The following is an 18,207-nucleotide window of genomic DNA, read 5'->3' as shown; positions in this document are numbered from 1 at the left end:
AATACCACTTTATGTGTCGGGAAGTCAAACCTTTCTATTCTATTTTTCAATTCTTTTGGTTGGAAAATCTCTCCTAAAAATGCTTGGTATATTTTGGGGGAAAATATTTATTTTTCTGCAATTATTATAAATGAGAAATCAATTTTTTTCACTAAAAAAACAGTGAAAATGAACTTTTATGTTCATTTTCCTCCCCAGGAAAATACCATATTTACTCACACACCATATATTTACTCAACTTTCCGTATTCAGGAAGCTGAAGGAGTCAGTTGACTTAATGGCTCATTGTTCTTTACTCCACAAGTGTTAATGTTTATCTCTTCTTTTTAATGGTCTTTATGTTCCACGAATAAAGCTAACCTTTCTCATGACAATTTTACTATCTGCCCAGCTGCTGGTGGTCTTCCTCCTATTTTGCAATCCTGGAGACTCTTGAGCTCTTTTCAAAATCGTAGATCCACCCATGGAGTTCAGCAATACTTAGGGTTATAGATTTAGTGAAGCATAGATTCATAGATGTTAGGCTCGGAACGGACCTGAATAGATCATCGAGTCCGACCCCCTGCATAGGCAGGAAAGAGTTCTGGGTTCAGATGACCCCAGCCAGATGCCTATCTAACCTCCTCTTGAAGATCCCCAGGCAGTAAAGGGTGTGTGAGACAGCTAAAGATTAGGCTCTGTCCTTAGCAAACATTATGCAAACATAATTCTGGACTAAAAACCTTTTTATCTTCATTATGCCTTTCCAAAACAGGGTGCATGTCTTGTTTGGGGGTGTGATATATGCAAGAAAATAAGATATCAATTTTATGCCCAGTTCTACCTATGCTTTTAGGAACCAATATTTAAATAGATTATTATAAATAAATGATCGGTTAAGGAGATATTTATAGTATTATGGTAAAATCTCTAAAGTTAAGATTAAGTGATGGGTTTTTATTTTAAATACCTATATTCAGCTGCATCTAGCTTCCTTAAAATTGAATTTGGGGCTGAAACTACTCATTCTTTTCAGCCCAGCAGCTGATTTTTTTTTTTAAATAGGGATAATGTGAAGAAAATTCAATTGATTGTTAGTAAGACATCTGAAAGTGAACAAAAATGAGGCTTGAATCTTTTTAAAAAATCAGTTGCACTTTTAAAACTGGATTTCTCAGAATAGCTTTATTTTAGGTCATTAATACAGGCTTTTCTTTGATAAAATTTGCATCTGAATGTAACTTCTTTTCCTGACTTAATTATTTACTAGGGCAAATAACCTTCTAGTGATGTTCTAAGCAGGTAGTTCTCAACCTTTTTAGATTCCAAGCACTCCTCCAAAACATTTCCAAATTTAGTTGGTACCCCATTTAAAAAATAAATAGAGATATATTATGAATATTGTAATATAAAAATCATTTTATTATTAATTAATATGTCAGTAAATGTAAAGCTGGCAAGCACATTTTTCTGCTGCAGCTTTTCACAGTTCAGGTCTGACATGCCTCCTGAAAACCAAGGTGCGCGGAGGGCAGTTTCTTTCCACAGCAGCAGCACAAGTATCGCAGCGCCTCTGGCAGGTTCTTGCAACACCTTGGTTGAGAACCATGGTCCTGAGCAGTCCTAGATCTTTTTTTTCCTGGTTAATAATTCTCTTATCTTCAGGCAATTCTATATCACTATATAAAGATTTTGAAACCTTTGGGGATATCACACAGTAAACTTATAATGTTGTTGGAGTTCAGACTACTTTTCCAGGGTGACCTTCCTGCAGCATCCTTTTTTCTTCAACAGTAACGTCCTCCGCTTTACATCTTGCCACAAGCACAATGCCATGTGACATATTAAAAATCATTTTGTATCTGACACAACTTTGATCTGAGTTCTAAAGGATCTTGAGATAAATAATAGTAAATTATGTAGTCACAATAAGTTGTAAATGGAGAACCCATTTCAGTATATTTGAAAAAGATTTACTTCCTTGTTCTGAGTCTACCTGATATTATCTAAGGCTAAGTAGAGATGTTCAAAAAGCCCCTGGCAGAAGCGCTCCAACTATTGCACATTACTTAAAGGGCTATAAGGTAGAGTGGAAGCGAATTGAACAGATGTTCACTGTTTGGTTGGGGAGGGGTGGGGGCTCAGAACTTGCTCACACCAGCCACTGGGGGCACTCCCACATGACTTTCAGGAGGCTGCTGGAATGGCTCATCTCCCCAGCCCTCCCCCTGCCAGCTGGAGACTGTCAGCAGTGGCTGGGTTGGGACCCTAGACCTTTTCCCCTGAGGCCATCCTGGCCAGACAGCGGTTGCGAAGCTGGGGCTGCTGTGGGGAGGGAGAGCCTGGACACCTTTTGATGTGCCTGCCCCAGCTGGGCAGGCCTCCCAGCCAGCCCATGGGAGCTGCAGAGGAAAGGGATCCATGCATCCCCCGGTCAGACACCATGGGAGCCCCTGGCCCCTTCCCCCACACCTCCCCTGGCCAGGCAGTGCCATGCCATAGGGCCAGGGTAGCTGCAGGGAGAAAGATCTCCCCTTGTCCCCCACTCCTCCAGCTGGCTGCAGCTCACAGCTGGCTGTAGGGAGGAGGTGAGGTTCAGGTTGGTGAGAGCCGAGGGGGCAGGGCTGACCCGATGCTCAGACAGAGCAAAACAGCTCTACTCAAGGCTAGAGTACAGCCCTGTGCAACGCTCCCTGGGATGGCGGCAATAGCACTCTAGCTTAACCCTTGATGGGATCTGGCACAGACATTCAATAAAGCGCTTTAACAGAAAGTGCTTTAGTCTAATACCTCATTGTAACAGCGAGTCAAAGGCTCCTGTTCTTTTAAGGGTGAATGAGCAGCAGAGAGATGCTCGGGCAGGGAAAGCTGCTCCTCATGAGATGCCAGGGAACAGGTACTAGGGGATTTACCTGCAGAACTAGCTGCACTGTGGAAGCTCAGGGAGGCGGATGACCAGCAGGGGCTGGGCCAGGGAAGTGTAGAAACACAGGCCCGGGGGGTCGGGCTGGTCCTGGAGGCTGCAGAGGCAAGAGCCCCAGAGCAGGGGGAAAGCAGCTCCTAGCTGGCACTGGGGCTATCCTGAGGAAAGCAAACAGAGTGCAGCTGCTTTATAGGGGAATGTCACCTAGGGAAAGGCCTTGTTATTCTGGTTGGATAGCCATTGTTTATGTTTGAACCCTGAGAGGGTTTAGTTTGTGTTTGCCAGAAGGCTTACTCCTTGGTTAGTTTCAACCAGTGGTTTGGGCATGGCTAAAAGGAGAGTGAGTGGCGGCCATGGCCCGAGGGGCATCTGGGGATTTTACCCACAGTGGTATGCCAGAGGCATGCCAGTGTTTAGAGCCCTGCTAGGGGTCTTGACTCAGGGTTTAGACCTGAGGGAGGGGTTCAAGCCTAGAGAGAGAGAGAAGAAAAAGGCTGAAGCCTCACTTGAACATGAGCTGGACAAGGATCAGGGGGCCCAGTGCCCAGGGAGGACAGAGACAGGCTGAAGGACAGTGGGGCCAGGGTCCCAGATGGAGCCAGAGTAGGCTCATTGCCCAAGGCAGGGCAGAGATAGCCAGTGGCTCAGAGCCCAAGGGCACAACCTGAGAGAGCGAGAGTTGGGCTGGGATCCAGAAGTCAGGCCTGGCATAGTGGGCCTAGGCTAAGGAAACCAGTGAGAGAAAAAGGACAGAGGATGGGTAGGTATATGCCCTAACAAGCATGTAAAAGCCTGAGGTGGCCTGGTATCAGACTGGGGCCAAGTGCCCAACTAAGTCATTAATTGGTAACACATGCAAGGCATGGGCACAGCTGTTGAATCCAACCAGGTGGAGTTCAGAGAATGAGTAGGAAGGTCTGGCGTTGCTGCCTATCTCCTTCTTGGCGGTATGACTTCCTCAGGAAACGTGTGGCCATTCTCACCATGAGTGCCCCAACTCTAGCTTCCCCTCTCCCCTAAGTTTTTTATACTTGCCAGTTTTTGTGCAGCACCATGAATGACTTGTAAGTTACATGTACAGTCCTTCAAACTTCCATTAAAATGGCCTCCGATCCAGTTTTAATGAGTGCTGTGAAATTAACACTGCTATGAAATTAAGTCTGTTCTACAGGGTAAAGGTACGATAAACTACCCACACCCATTGTCTCTCTAGTGCACTGATATTCAAGGATCGACAGGGGTATATCTGCCTCCATGGTCTATGCAATCTTGGCTTTTGGCTGCGTCTGCCAATTAGTGCAGAGTTGGTGGCAGTGCATGTATTCTATCAGGAGCCTTGCATCTTACAAACAAGCTATCAACTACATAATAAATGAAACAGGAAAAACCTTTCAAACTGGTAACCTAGAGAAAAAGGCACAGAAACCCATTTCTGACATATCCAGGACTCTTGAAGTAGAAGTTATCATAGAGAGATGGAAATGCCACCACTCTATTAGTGTAGCTGACACTTCTTATTATAAGATCCTGTTTTCAGTTGCTTGTAACCTCCAAAATTTAATAAAATGGGAAAAGCAATCTGGGATGCCTTTTCCTATACTGGGTGCCTGCCTCTTGCTGATTTTTGTTTGGGAAAGTTTCATCCCAAATGATTCAACTATTTTGGATGAGTGGGATGGGGATGAGAGGAAAGGGGGGCAGGAAAAATGTCTTCTGTCCTACCAACTATCCCTTGAAGGTGATTTATACATCCAAGTCTACCAATCCTTCTCTGGTCTGGAAGAGTAGGGGCATTGAATTATGCCTGTGTGCATTTTGATATCCTCATTAAGCATGTTAGGCCATGTTTGCCATGTTTCTGATCATCCAAAACATTACTTTAAAAGAATGTTAAGCTTATAAAGTACTCAAGACAAACAAAGTTAAGAAATGGGAGAAAAACTTTAATTTAGGCCCCTGTGAATATATGATATGAAACAACTTATAAGTGCACGATAACTGGTTAGGCCGCAGCTGGAGTACTGTATCCAATTCTGGGCACCGCAATTCAAGAGGGACGTGGACAACCTTGAGATGGTCCAGAGGAGGGCCACTCATATGGTTAGAGGCCTGCAGGGAAAGCCTTACGAGGAAAGACTGAGGGACCTAGACCTTTTCAGCCTTTGCAAGAGAAGGCTCAGGGGGGATCTTGTGGCAGTATACAAACTCACCAGGTGGGCGCAGCATGGAATAGGAGATGCTCTGTTTACCAGGGCACCCCTTGGAATAACCAGGAACAATGGCCACAAGCTGATAGAGAACAAATTTAGGTTGGACATCAGAAAGAACTTCTTCACGGTTAGGGCTGCCAGATTCTGGAACAGGCTTCCAAGGGAGGTGGTACTCTCCCCTCCCTTGGGGGTCTTCAAGGAAAGACTGGATAAGCACCTGGCTGGGGTCACATGACCCCAGCACTATTTTCTGCCATGATCAGGGGTTCGGACTCGATGATCTATTGAGGTCCCTTCCGGCCACAGGATCTATGAATCTATAACATATTATATGCATTTATTAAATGGCCTTGGTACATAGGATGGATAAGGTTTTGGAAAATGACTGTGTAATGGCTATGGATCCATTGCCTTATTTACTCCAGAAATTAGAAGAAATGTAATGAAAGGGGAAGGGATCTTATATATGCCTGTTCATCCTCAATGTTCCGACTAATATACTTTTTTATAAGCTAAGGGTACTCACCATATGGAATACATGAAGTGTGGCCTTCTTGGAAATCCTAAAGAAATTACTCTTTTGCTTTAGCTTGGTTTTGCACAGTCTGCAAATTAAGTACCATATTTTCTCACATATCATGAGACACGCACCCTGCTTTGTGAGGGCAAAATGAAGAAAAACAGATTTTTTCCAGTCATGGCTGAGTTTTGACTGTTCTGCCGCATCAGCAAAAGCTAGAGTTTTAACCCTCTCACAGACTCTGTTGAATTAGCAGCAGCTTTTGGCTTATTAGCCAAAAGCTACTTCCAATTCACCAGTGGCTCTGAAAGGGCTGACACTGTAGTTCTGACCCTGAACTGTTCCCCTCCCTCCCTGGAGCTGGCGGGGGAGAGAAGGAAGGCACCCATTACGGTTGTTATCAATACTTCCATTCCTCCATTCTAGTGCAGAAGATCAGCTTCCCCACTTAAGACACACACCTCAATTTGGGAGACCTTATTTTTGGGGAAAGGGTACATGTAGTATGTAAGTAAATATGGTATGTAATGGGAGTAAAATGCAAATAGCAATTACAGCACTTTATTCAACTTTGTACAAATATAAATAACTACACAAAGTGCAAAGTAGGAACAAGGGTTAGGGGTTTCAGTGCTATTTCACTGACATGAATGGCACAACTCATAATAAAATTGAGAAAACCTGAGGAGCATAATTCAATGAGCAAGATTCAGCAATATACACTATGCACCAACACTTCTTAATAACTTTGCTTAATTACAATTATTTTTTCCCACATATGGCATGATTCTGCAAGGAACTCTAACTGTATGACTAGTGGGAGGATTAATAACAGCAAATTTGTAACTGTGGGGAAAGATAGGTAAATGTAAAAACTTTAAGTTGGGGAAATTTGTAATAATTAGTAATAAAAAGCATGACTATTTTTCTTCAAACTCTGCAAATACGTTCCCATCAGAGCAAATCTCGCATTTTTTAAATTTAGCAATCAGGCAAACCTATTTCCCAAGCTAAAATTATAGTCAGAATAAAATATAGCTTTCTAATGAAAACTCCCTGGTTGTAACCCTAACTGTTAGCAGAGCTACTGTTTCTCTGTACTAACCATGTAAAAATAAATGAAGTGTAGAGCAGATGAATATTTTAACCTCACCTCTGATGAAAGTTACATCATGGGAATAAGTAAACAGAAATGTTACTGCTTCAATCAACTTAATAATCTTAGATACGGATTTTTAAAGTAATGGAAAAGTAGCAGCAGCTTCCTTAAAGTTTCCCAATTGGGATAACGCATTTATTTGAGCAGTCTAATATTTTTGGCATGAGTCTCTGAAAGTAAATAATTTAAAAAAAAATTTCTTACAGGTCTTGACGAGAACTGCCTCTTACTGTGCATGTATATCTGTACAGAAAGAGCTAGGTATCCCTGATCTCAGAGCCTCTAAGTATTTAAGATAATTATTGTTAAAGTTATTACTGTATTTTAAATAGACTGCTTTTGGAAATACAGTCTGTTTTATTGGAAGGTCTTATCTAATGCTTACTTTACAGTCAATATACACATCTTGGGATAAGTTCTTATCTCTGTTTATACCAGTATATTTTCAGAGTACCTCCATTTGATTCTGTGGAGATTTGGAACTACACTAAGATAAAAAAGATTCTATTCTTGTTTATATTTGAATTATATTAAAAATGTCTACATGGTAGGTTCTGTTAGTCTCTGTGAAGTGCTGTCAAACTGAAATAAATATACAGGCAGTCCTCGACGTACAACATTTCGAGTTACAACATTTTGCACTTACAATGTTTATAAATTGACACCCTGTTTCAACTTTATGATGTCAGTTTCGACTTTACAACGCTTGATCCGATGTGACGCCATGCCAGCGAACAAGTTCACTGCATCGCTCATCTCCCTGGAGAACATCTGTCCAAACTTCCTTGGACACTTTCTTTAAGAAAGCAGACAAGACTCCAGAAAAACCTGCAGCCAAGACTTCTGAGAAGACTCCAGGCAAGAACCCTTCAAAAAGTCCAACCAAGAGCTTTTCAAAAAGTCCAGTAAAGTCACCTCAAAGAAGTCCTCCACAACTACAGAGCTGGCTCTGGGAGACGAGGGTCTCACAACCTGAACCCCGTGACTGCGGAGTTTGGGCTGGGAGATAAAGATCTCCAAATGACAGCTCTGCCTCCATGTAGCTGGCACTGGGATATAAGGGTATCCCAGCCCCCCGCTCTCTGATCACAATGGTGAAGCAGGGGGCTTGGAGCTCCCTGCTGCCAGGCCCAACCGGGCTCTAGTGGCAGAGCCCACCCTGGCAGTAGGCAGCTCCCTGGCAGCTCCAATCTCCTGCCCCCTTGTGGCTGGCTGACCAGGGGCAGATTGGCTCCTGGTCAGGCATCTACATGAACGCTACTGCATCGTTACTAATCAAAAGTAAATTTGCTACTTGCATTTGCAGGTAGCAAAGTTACTCACGATTAGTGTGGTTTACTGTGCAGTAAGCATGTGCACGTGTAAATTCACATGCTTACTGAGCAGTAAACTATGCTACTGTGCAGTAAAGCATCTCATGTAGATGTTCCCCCTGCTGGTTAAATTCTTCAAACTCTTTAAAACCACATACCTTAAAGCATATATATTCTATTACGATGGGCAGCTTTTTATGGCTTTACAGGGTGCATCTACACAAGATGCTGAAGGCACAGTAGACTAATTCTACGACACATTAGCGTGGCAGGCAAAAACTGTACTAATGTGCAGTAGAAATAGTCTACTGTCCATTAGCATCACAAAAAAGTGTGCGCTGGCACTACTGCGCAGTAGAACAAATTATGTCTCATTAAGTCCCAGTTACAGCATAATTACGACACATTAATGAACATGTACGGTCTCCACAGTAAATAATGTAAAATCCCAACGACAATGAATGGTTAATGTGCTTTATTAGGTCTGCGTTAATAGTTGTTGTAGTCATTTATTTATGTAGTGTTTTATTTATATTTATATTCCACAGGTCATGCCTTGGGTCAATTAATTAACATAACATTTACTGGAGTACATATTCTGATACACTTAATTTATCACTTGGTTTACATTTTACATGCAGCTTGACTATATTGATGTTTTACTATGCAATTTGTTTAGATTGATAAGTGGTAACTTCAGTTTAATGTGAAAGCATCCAGTTCACTTTTATAAATGTGATTCAGTATGTGATGGATCTAGTTCAGTAAGTAATATATGTGAATTAGTAAATGATAAATATGGTTGAGAAAACAATACATCAGAATCAAATGATGAGATATCACTGCTGAACTGCATCTGTGCTATTTCATTAATAGGTATGTCTTTCCCTTTGAGTAATATATGTTTTCAAGAAGTAATTTATCTGTTTCAGTATAAACTATTTAAAAGTCACCATGTGGAGCATTTACATTAGTATGATATATGCATCTTAGAGTAATATACCCTTTTCAGTACAGTTACAGTATTTCTGATTTTTAGAGGAATAATAATTCTTTTCCCTGTATTATTAAAAGTTCTATCTACTCTAATGAAGTTCTTACAATAGTATTAATTTTATCTTGGTGATATGTGGAATATTGACTCATCATGGAAAATAGGCCACAGAGTATTAGAAAAAATAACCTGGACATATATATGAGTAATAAGACTATCCAGACTTCAAAAAGCAAACATCTAAATGAAGACCATGGGAAGAGATATAAACCTTTCATCTTCCAATTATTGGAGTGGTAGAAGGACATTTTCTTAAGGGGTAGGTTCTTTTACAACTGTCTTCCCCCAGGTTTCCTTCCTCTGAAAAATCTGGTATTGGACATTTAGAGACAGGACACTGCATTAAGTGGCTACTGCCTTGATCTATTATGGCAATTTGTATGCCTCGCAACCAGAAAGAAAATTTGGATTGATGAGAAGTAAAGGGAAATCTTGTTTTAATGATTCAAATGACCTCTGTCATAGGCTTTGTATAGGGTCTGTCACAGGCTTTGTAAAATTATCACTTAGGTTCCTCCAGGGACATCTTGTGCAGAAATAATTTGGCTACCCTCCAAAACATTAACCCAGAAAATTAGTGTATACTGGGTATTCCTTTCATGGGTCATAATTCAATATGTTCCCTAAGGCTACCACTTAATGATATAGTGAGCCCTTCCTGCCGGTTAAGGTAGCCGGATAAATCATATAACATTCTGGAGTCCCCACAGGGAGGTAGAACAAAATGTATTTCTGGGTTTTTTTTTTCATTTTTAGAGCATCTACTTTAATCCTAGACTCTATACAAAATGTAACATAACAATCATACATTGATTTGTGAGAAACTAACTGAGTTTGTTTAATGTTAACACATGATAACCAGACTGAGAAAGAAAAATTTCCAAAACTGAGTGGCTGTCATGAAGAACGAACTACCACCAACTTCCTTCCTTTTCATATCAAGAAAATAATATCCTGATCTTAAGAAGATGATAGTTACTTGAAGATTAGAGAGAGAGAGAAAGAGACAGAGATGATCCCTCAACAAATGTCTACTAAACTATTCAAGGCCTGTTCAAACCCAACTTCTTTATGCACTTAGATATTATTTAGTAGTAATCAGTGCAGACCTCAAAGTACTGCTGTAATTTCTTCTCCTTCCAATATAATTCATTCATAGTCCAGCAAATATTTTGGTTGTGACTACTGAGTGAAAAAAATTATGGGATTTACTGGGTGTTCTATTGTTATCTCTATCATGTAGGAATAATCAACAATCTTTTTAACCAGGATGGTCTTAATTCTTCACAAACTTTCGATAATCTTTTTGAATTTGAGATTATTAATGGAAATCTATATAATAGAAGACTCTTAACCCATTAACAGACCGACAACCTTATCTAAAGGTTGAAAAATTGCTTATCTTAGAGTTTTTTTCTTTGTTTGATTTTTTTTTTTCTGTTTCGTTTTGTTTGTGGAGGGGAAACAAAGTTGCCAACTGTATATACATTCAGGGTTCAAATTACAGGGGAACTCGGAGGGGGCTGAGTTCCCCATAAGAGACAAGAGCCCCCCTGTAAGATTTGAAAATCATAAACTGGGGGGCTCTCTGATTTTATTAGGGCATTGTGATGGGGAGCCCGACTTTTTTTGCAGACCCCCACCAAGAGTCAAAGTGTGATTTGAACCCTGCATAAATTTACAGAGTCCGTAAAAAAGGGCTGAAGCACTCATCCATAAAGTCCTTAAAAAACGGATATTTCAATAAAAGCTAAGACACAGTGAGCTTCATTGAAGATCCCCTGTCAGAATGAGGCAGGATGCAATAAACAGAGCAGTGCCACCTTGTGGCTAGAGAACAGAGGAAGGACCTACCTTCTTCACCAGGACTTTGTGGCCCATAGGAGCGTCCACAGTGTCCTCCTCCTCCCCACAAAAGTCATGTGCTGCTGCTGCTGCGTCCCATCAGCCACTGTAGGCAAGACCACATAGCCCTTAGCAATCTGAGGCACCTGAGAGGACAGGGAGGTGGGCGCGATGAGTGGGACAGTGCTGCAGGACTGGGAGGGAGAAAAGGAGGCAGGTTGGGGTTTGTGTCAGGACAGAGGGACTATAGCTAGTTGGGGTGATATTTCGGGGGCAGGGGGGCGCTGGAGTAGGGGCAGCATAGTGCAGAGTGCAGGCAGGGGTGAAGCGTGCCAGGGTGTGGGAGTGAATATGAGACTCCTGAGATGGGGGCATCATGGAGTAAAATCATTGCGGCAGTCAAGAAAGACTTCGTTAAAGGTTGGCGTTGTGCCCCTGAATTTGAATTTGGCCCTTGTTACTGCTGTCCAGGGCCTGGCAGTAGGGTTACATTTCCATTATGTAAAATATATGCAGTATCAGTAAAAACATATATCAGCATAAAAGCTTAGTTGCCAGTAAAAAGTTTGCAGATTATGAATAATTTATTTTTCCTGGGTTGGCAACCTAGAGGGGAAAAGATACACTGATGGTGATCCAAGTGACAGAACTACCATGAAAAGACAGAAAGTAGATCTCAGCCCTCCTTGATATGTTTGTGGAAACTATTTACCTTTGAATTTAGGGGTAGAGATATTGGTCTATATTGCCATTGAAACATTGGCTAGTGATTTATTGGCTACATCTTGTCACACCATCTTGTTTGCTTAGTAAAGGAACACTGGACATGTCTAATACAACTAAGTGGTTATGGTCTTGCAGTTGTTTTTATAATGTTAACTGAAATGGATGTGGTTTTCTCAGCTCTGAAAAATGTATGTTGCTTGGATTCTCTGTTTCTCCTGTGACAAATACTTGCACTCACATATGTTACTAAATATCTTCCTAATCCTGTAAAACAAGCATCTGCACCAGTGTTCAGTTCTTTCAGGGCAAACTACTATTCACATTCATCCATCATTTTAAATTGTTTGCATGACTATTTATAATACAGCAAGGAATCGTTGGGAGACTGACCTCTTAGTAAAACAAAATGTTTAAAAGGGGTTATTATAGAAATGTCATTTGTGTAGTCCTGCTCATTGTATTATTTCCATAAATTATATTGTCATTCTCAGCAATTATGGAAGGTTATATAATTTATATGCACTTTTAGAAATATGTCTTCTGATAAGATTGCTCTTATAATTTTTGGTCACTGTAAGGTAAGCTATTCTCTGTGATAAACTGCTGTCTCATATATTACAAATTCACACATCTATCTCTGTTATAACAATGTATTCTGCTTTTTTGCTGCTTCCCATGAGCTTACTTTTATCATAACAGGATCCATAAATAGGAAAAAAATTATCTTCTTCCTCTGTTATTACTAGAATGAATTTGTAGAAGTGGTTTTTGGGATACTATTTGTGGACAGCTCGCATGAGAGTCCCATGTTACTCAATTCTAAGATGAGGTTTTTCCCCCATTTAACTGTTTGTGTGTGTGGGGGGAAGCCCCATTGCAGAATTGTGTATAAGGGTGGTATGGGAACAGGCAGCTGCTATAGTCTGGGGTTCAGCCTCTGCCCAGGTTTGGAGCCATAGCTGCAGCTACTGCCTATCTCCCCTTCACCCGCTGCCCCCCACCCAACGGCCTCTGCACTGAGCAATCTCCTCACAACCTCTGCTCCCTTGCCTGCCCCTTTCCCCCCCCACTTTCCCCTGCTCCACACTGGCAGGTTCTGTCCCTGTTCCAGCCTGGAGCACTGAACACGGCCCCATCCTAGCCCCGTAGCAAATATATCAAATCAATTTGTGAAATCACTTTCATTTCCAGTACCTAGATGACAACCATGTTACTCTAGAATACTGTAGAAATAGAATCCATTTTCTATTGCTTCTTTAATAACAGTTATGAAAAATATGCCTTCCTTTAAGAATGATACCCTCAGACTGAATATAGTTTTGATATCCTTCTTCTGTTCTTTTGGTTGTGAAAAAAAAATTATTATTCCCGCAAGAAGTCTACGGGCCAATGAGAGGTAAAGTACTGCTTGACCTGGTACTAGCTATGGGGAACGACCTAATCAGTGATCTAATGATCAAAGAGAAGCTGGGTAACAGTGACTATGAGCTAATCACCTTCACCATCTGCCATAAAGCTGGCAAGTCAGTCAGCAATACAGAAGTCCTCGACTTCAGGAAAGCTGACTTTGACAAGCTCAGGAGGCTTGTCAGTGAGGCCCTAAAGGGCCACAAACCTTAGGGGAGGAGAGTTCAGGATGAGTGGTTGCTCCTCAAAGGAGCAATCCTGGATGCACAAGCAAAGTCTATTCCATCTTGGAGGAAAGGCAGCAAAAGGGCACAACAACCCCCTTGGCTCTGCAGGGAACTAGAGAACCTCCTGTGTCTAAAAAGAAAGACCTACAAAGGATGGAGGACTGGTTCCACCTCCAAGAAGGAATATTCTGCACTGGTCCGGACCTGCAGGAAGCGAACAAGGAAAGCCAAGGCTGAGACCAAACTCCATCTAGCTACAAGTATCAAGGACAATAAAAAGTCCTTTTTTAGATATGTAGGGAGCTGGAGGAAAAGCAAGGACAACATTGGACCTCTGATAAACCAGATGGGACAACTGACAAGCGACACCCAGAAAAAAGTCAATTTGCTAAATGGGTACTTTGCGTCGGTCTCTCACCAGTCCCATGGAACACCCCTGCCCATTACAGGACAGGGAGGCCCGGGTGAGGGTGATTCCTTACCCTCTATCAGTGCTGACCTCGTGAAGGAACACCTTGAGAGGCTGGATACCTTCAAGTTAGCCGGCCCTGACAGTTTACACCCAGGGTACTCAAGGAGCTGGCGAGCATCATAGCTCAGCCCCTGGCATGGATCTTTGAGAATTCCTGGAGCTCTGGTGAAGTGCCCGAAGATTGGCAGAAGGCCAATGTGGCGCCTATCTTCAAGAAAGGGAGGAAAGTGCACCCGGCAAACTACAGGTCCATAAGCCTGACCTCTATCCTGGGGAAGGTCTTAGAAAAGATTATCAAAGAGGCCATTTGTGGTGGCAAGATGCCTCCACAGGCTCCTGAAGGGGAGAGAGTAGTCTCCGCAGGCCCCAAACCCCACAAACAACCCCCCCATGGGGGAAATTTACCTCCCGCTGGGCAGCCAGAGCCCGAGCAGGAACCGTGGCTGCGGCCGCGGGAGCCGGCGTTACGCCGGCTGTTTAATCAGCTGTTCCCTGGGCAGGAAACAGCTGAGCCAATCACGGCGGCCGTTCCAGCCACCATGGGAAGATTTAAAAGCCCCACTAGAACTCAGGGGGCAGGAGGAGCAGAAAGGGAGCACGCCAGACGCACTGAGGCTCCTGCAATAGAGAGGAGCAGCGCAGCCGGTTGCTGCGCCGGCAGGCAGAGCAGGGGAGGCATTTGAGCCCCCTGTAGGAAGATGGGGGAAAGGAGGCAACTCCACACCCCTCTCCTCCCCATGGGCCTATTTCTTTTGAAAAAAAAAAAAAAGGAGAGGAGGCTTAAGAACTAAGCGCCCTACCCAGAGGCACTGAAGTAGGCGCCAGCCTATGCACATATAGTTTGCCAGTCTCTAGGGCGGAAATGCTACTCGTCGAAACAGAAGGGGCAGCCTGACAAGTGCCAACAGAGCCCACCCAGACGTGGGGTCCCCCTCGAAGCAAGCCATGGTCAAGCCAGCACGACCAAATCATCATTGCTAGTGCCCATCCGGTTGGTGAGTGGACAGGGTGTAGGGGAGGCGGAGCCCCGTGGAACATCACGCCTTGAACCATGAGTACTGCCATCTCCAGGGACCCCCCCAAGGATGAAGATCTCCACTGAACCCTCTCTTTATATAATAACACCAAGTTGTGGCAGGCGAGTCGAGGGGCGGGTCTCCACACCAGACGGATAGTGCATCACCCAGGGAACCCCACTTAAGGCACCTTCCATCACACCATTCTTAACGGACTGGCTGATGGCAGCATCCTGAGGGATAGCCAGCACGGGTTTGTTGTGGCTTGAATACTGGGTTTGTCACGGAAAGGTCTTGCTTGACGAATCTGATTTCCTTTTACGACCAGGTGACCTATCACCTGGACAAGGGAGAAGAGATTGATGTCATACATATTGACTTCAAAAAAGCCTTCGTTCTGGTATCCCATGATCACCTCTTAGCGAAACTGGCTAACTGCAGCCTCGGCTTCACCACGATCTGCTGGCTGGGGAACTGGGTCCGTGGTCAGACCCAGAGGGTGGTAGTTGACGGAAGTCAATTGTCATGGTGCCCTGTGACCAGTGGGATCCGTCAAGGCTCGTCCTTGGGCCAACACTATTCAACATCTTCATTAATGATGTGGACATTGGTATCAGAAGCAGACTGGCCAAGTTCACCAACGACACCAAACTTTAGGGTAAAGCATCCATACCTGAGGACAGGAGGGTGATCCAGGCTGACCTTGACAGGCTCAGGAAATGGGAGGACGAGAACCTGATGGTGTTTAACACCAAAAAATGCAAGGTTCTCCACCTTGGGAAGAAAAACCTGCAACATACTTATAGGCTCAGCAGTGCTACGCTGGCTAGCACTACAGACAAAAGGGACTTGGGGGTCATGACTGACCACAAGATGAACATGAGCCTTCAGTGTGATGCTGCAGCTAGTAAAGCGACCAAAACGCTGGCTTGCATCCATAGATGCTTCTCAAGCAAATCCTAGGACGCCATCCTCCCATTGTACTCGGCCTTGGTGAGGCTGCAACTGGAGTACTGCGTCCAGTTTTGGGCTCCGCAATTGAAAAAGGATGTGGAGAAGCTTGAGAAAGTGCAGAGGAGAGCCACGTGCATGATCAGAGGTCAGGAAAACGGACCTTATGATGAGAGGCTGAGAGCTATGGGACTCTTCAGCCTGGAAAAGCGCAGGCTCAAGGGTGATCTGGTGACTGCCTATAGTTTATCAGGGGTGCATACCAGGAGCTGAGGGAACATCTGCTCACCAGAGTGCCCCAAGGGATGACAAGATTGAATGGTCACAAACTCCTCCATGACTGTTTCAGGCTGGATATAAGGAAGAACTTCGTTACTGCCCGAGACCCCAAGGTTTGGAATAGTCTGCCGCTGGAGGTGGTTCAAGCACCTACTTTGAATGCCTTCAAAAGACATTTGGATGTTTATCTTGCTGGGATCCTATGATCCCTGCTGGCTTCCTGCCCCTGGGGCAGGGGGCTGGACTCAATGATCTTCCGAGGTCCCTTCCAGCCCTAATGTCTATGAATCTATTAATAATTTTATAAATAAGAATCAATGGCATTTTACCTGATCTGTTATGTCTGCTTCTGAGTCTTGTTTCCCCATAGCCAGAATATTTATTAACAGCTTTATAGTCATGACACTATAAGAAAAACATCCTACTTTTCTACATCATAACTTCTGAAAAACACATTGTTTTACAGTATGCTATGTTTCCATTTTTTTCCAGAGCTTGTTCCAAACAAATACCTCTTAACATTTTTGCTAAAATTTGCAATAGTGTGAAATGCATACATATCTTCAAAGAGGGTGGGCATGATTATCTGCAGTACTGATAAATATAGATTTTTTCTAAAACTTTGTGGAATCAGAAATGGAAGATGGTATTAAAGAGATTGTGTCAAGTGATGGTTTTAAAGGTCTATCTTTAAATGACTGATGAGAAATAAAGAAGTCTGCATGGTATCTAATATTGTAATATTCTCAAGGAAATCTTTTTACCATCTGTTATGTTTTTGAATGAGGGAAATATCCCTTTGGATGATAGGACTGAATAGGATTAAGTAGAGATAGTAAACAGAAAAGCATTATTTTGTAATCTGAAGCTAAGGAGGTTTGCTTTTCTAAATTCTGCCATGGTTGGATCCATGATTGTGTAAAGGGGGCGTGGGAGCAACGACTGACACGGAAGAGGGGTCTGTAACTCCACTCCCAGTTCTGCCTCCCTCGCTCCCTCCACCACAAGAATGGGCAAGCCACGTCATGGGAGCAGCAGCTGGGGATTTTTTTTTTTGAGTCCCCAAAACAGGTAAGAATTTTCCCTGCCATTCTTGGCGCTCCCTCCCTTTCCCTTTGTACTCTCCTCCCACTCCTGCCTGCGGCTGTCCATGCTGTTGTGCAATGCAGTGCTGCCAGAGACAGTGTCAGCAGCAGCACTGGGCAGGTTCCCTTTCCCTGAGCTTACTCCTTGGCTAGCGAGGAATACTCAGGGGCATGGACATGGAGGAGGAACCCGCCCACTGCCACTGGCCAAGCCTGGCTCCATCTGCAACCCAGCTGAAGCAAAACTGGAGCAGCTGTGGAGCACCCCCCTCCCCTGGGGCAGCCAGAGACACTGGGGACAGCAGCAGTAGGGGGGGCGGGGAGATGGGATATGCCACTAAGCAGAGAATCATAGAAAATTAGGATTGGGGGAGAAGGGAAGGAGATTCGTACCTGATTTCTGGATTTAAGAAAAGTTGCCTGCCGCTGTTCCTGAAGCGCAGACTGAAAGATGGAACCACTTCACCCCTTGTAGATCCATCCCTGAACTCTATTCCCTCCTTGCCCACTGTCACACCTACTCACTTATTACTGATGAACTCTAGATCCTCAATGCTGTGTAATGTAATGTAATGTAACATAATGTAATATAATTTTAAAATGGTGGTACTTGACTTGGATGGGAATATAGGTGAATATGCACGTTCAGATTTTTCTCACATCCCCACTTAACTTACATTTCAAGAAAATAAAAGGATATATATTATTTATTCCGTCTAAGAACTGGGGAATAAAAAAGAGCCCCAGATCTTGACATACATTAGTGTAATACATATTGGCCATTAGTGCACAATTTCATTTTGATCCTGCAAATCCTGCAGATACACATTTGGAGAGTCTTACTGAAGTGAACATTGGCAGACAAGGTTCTTAGGATAAATGTGATATCTTTTATTAGACCAACTAAATAGCTGGAAAAATTGAAGTGAATGCAGTTACTCACATGTGTAAGTAAGTGCTTGCCCAGGGTGGCCACGATCCCTTGATCTTTTGTATGCATTATTTACCACTATTTCTTTCCTTTGATTTTTTTTAAAGGGA

This window comes from Alligator sinensis, unplaced genomic scaffold (genome assembly GCF_000455745.1).
Source record: "Alligator sinensis unplaced genomic scaffold, ASM45574v1 scaffold104_1, whole genome shotgun sequence".
Taxonomy (NCBI): Eukaryota; Metazoa; Chordata; order Crocodylia; family Alligatoridae; genus Alligator; species Alligator sinensis.
Note: the sequence above shows the minus strand (reverse complement) of the source record.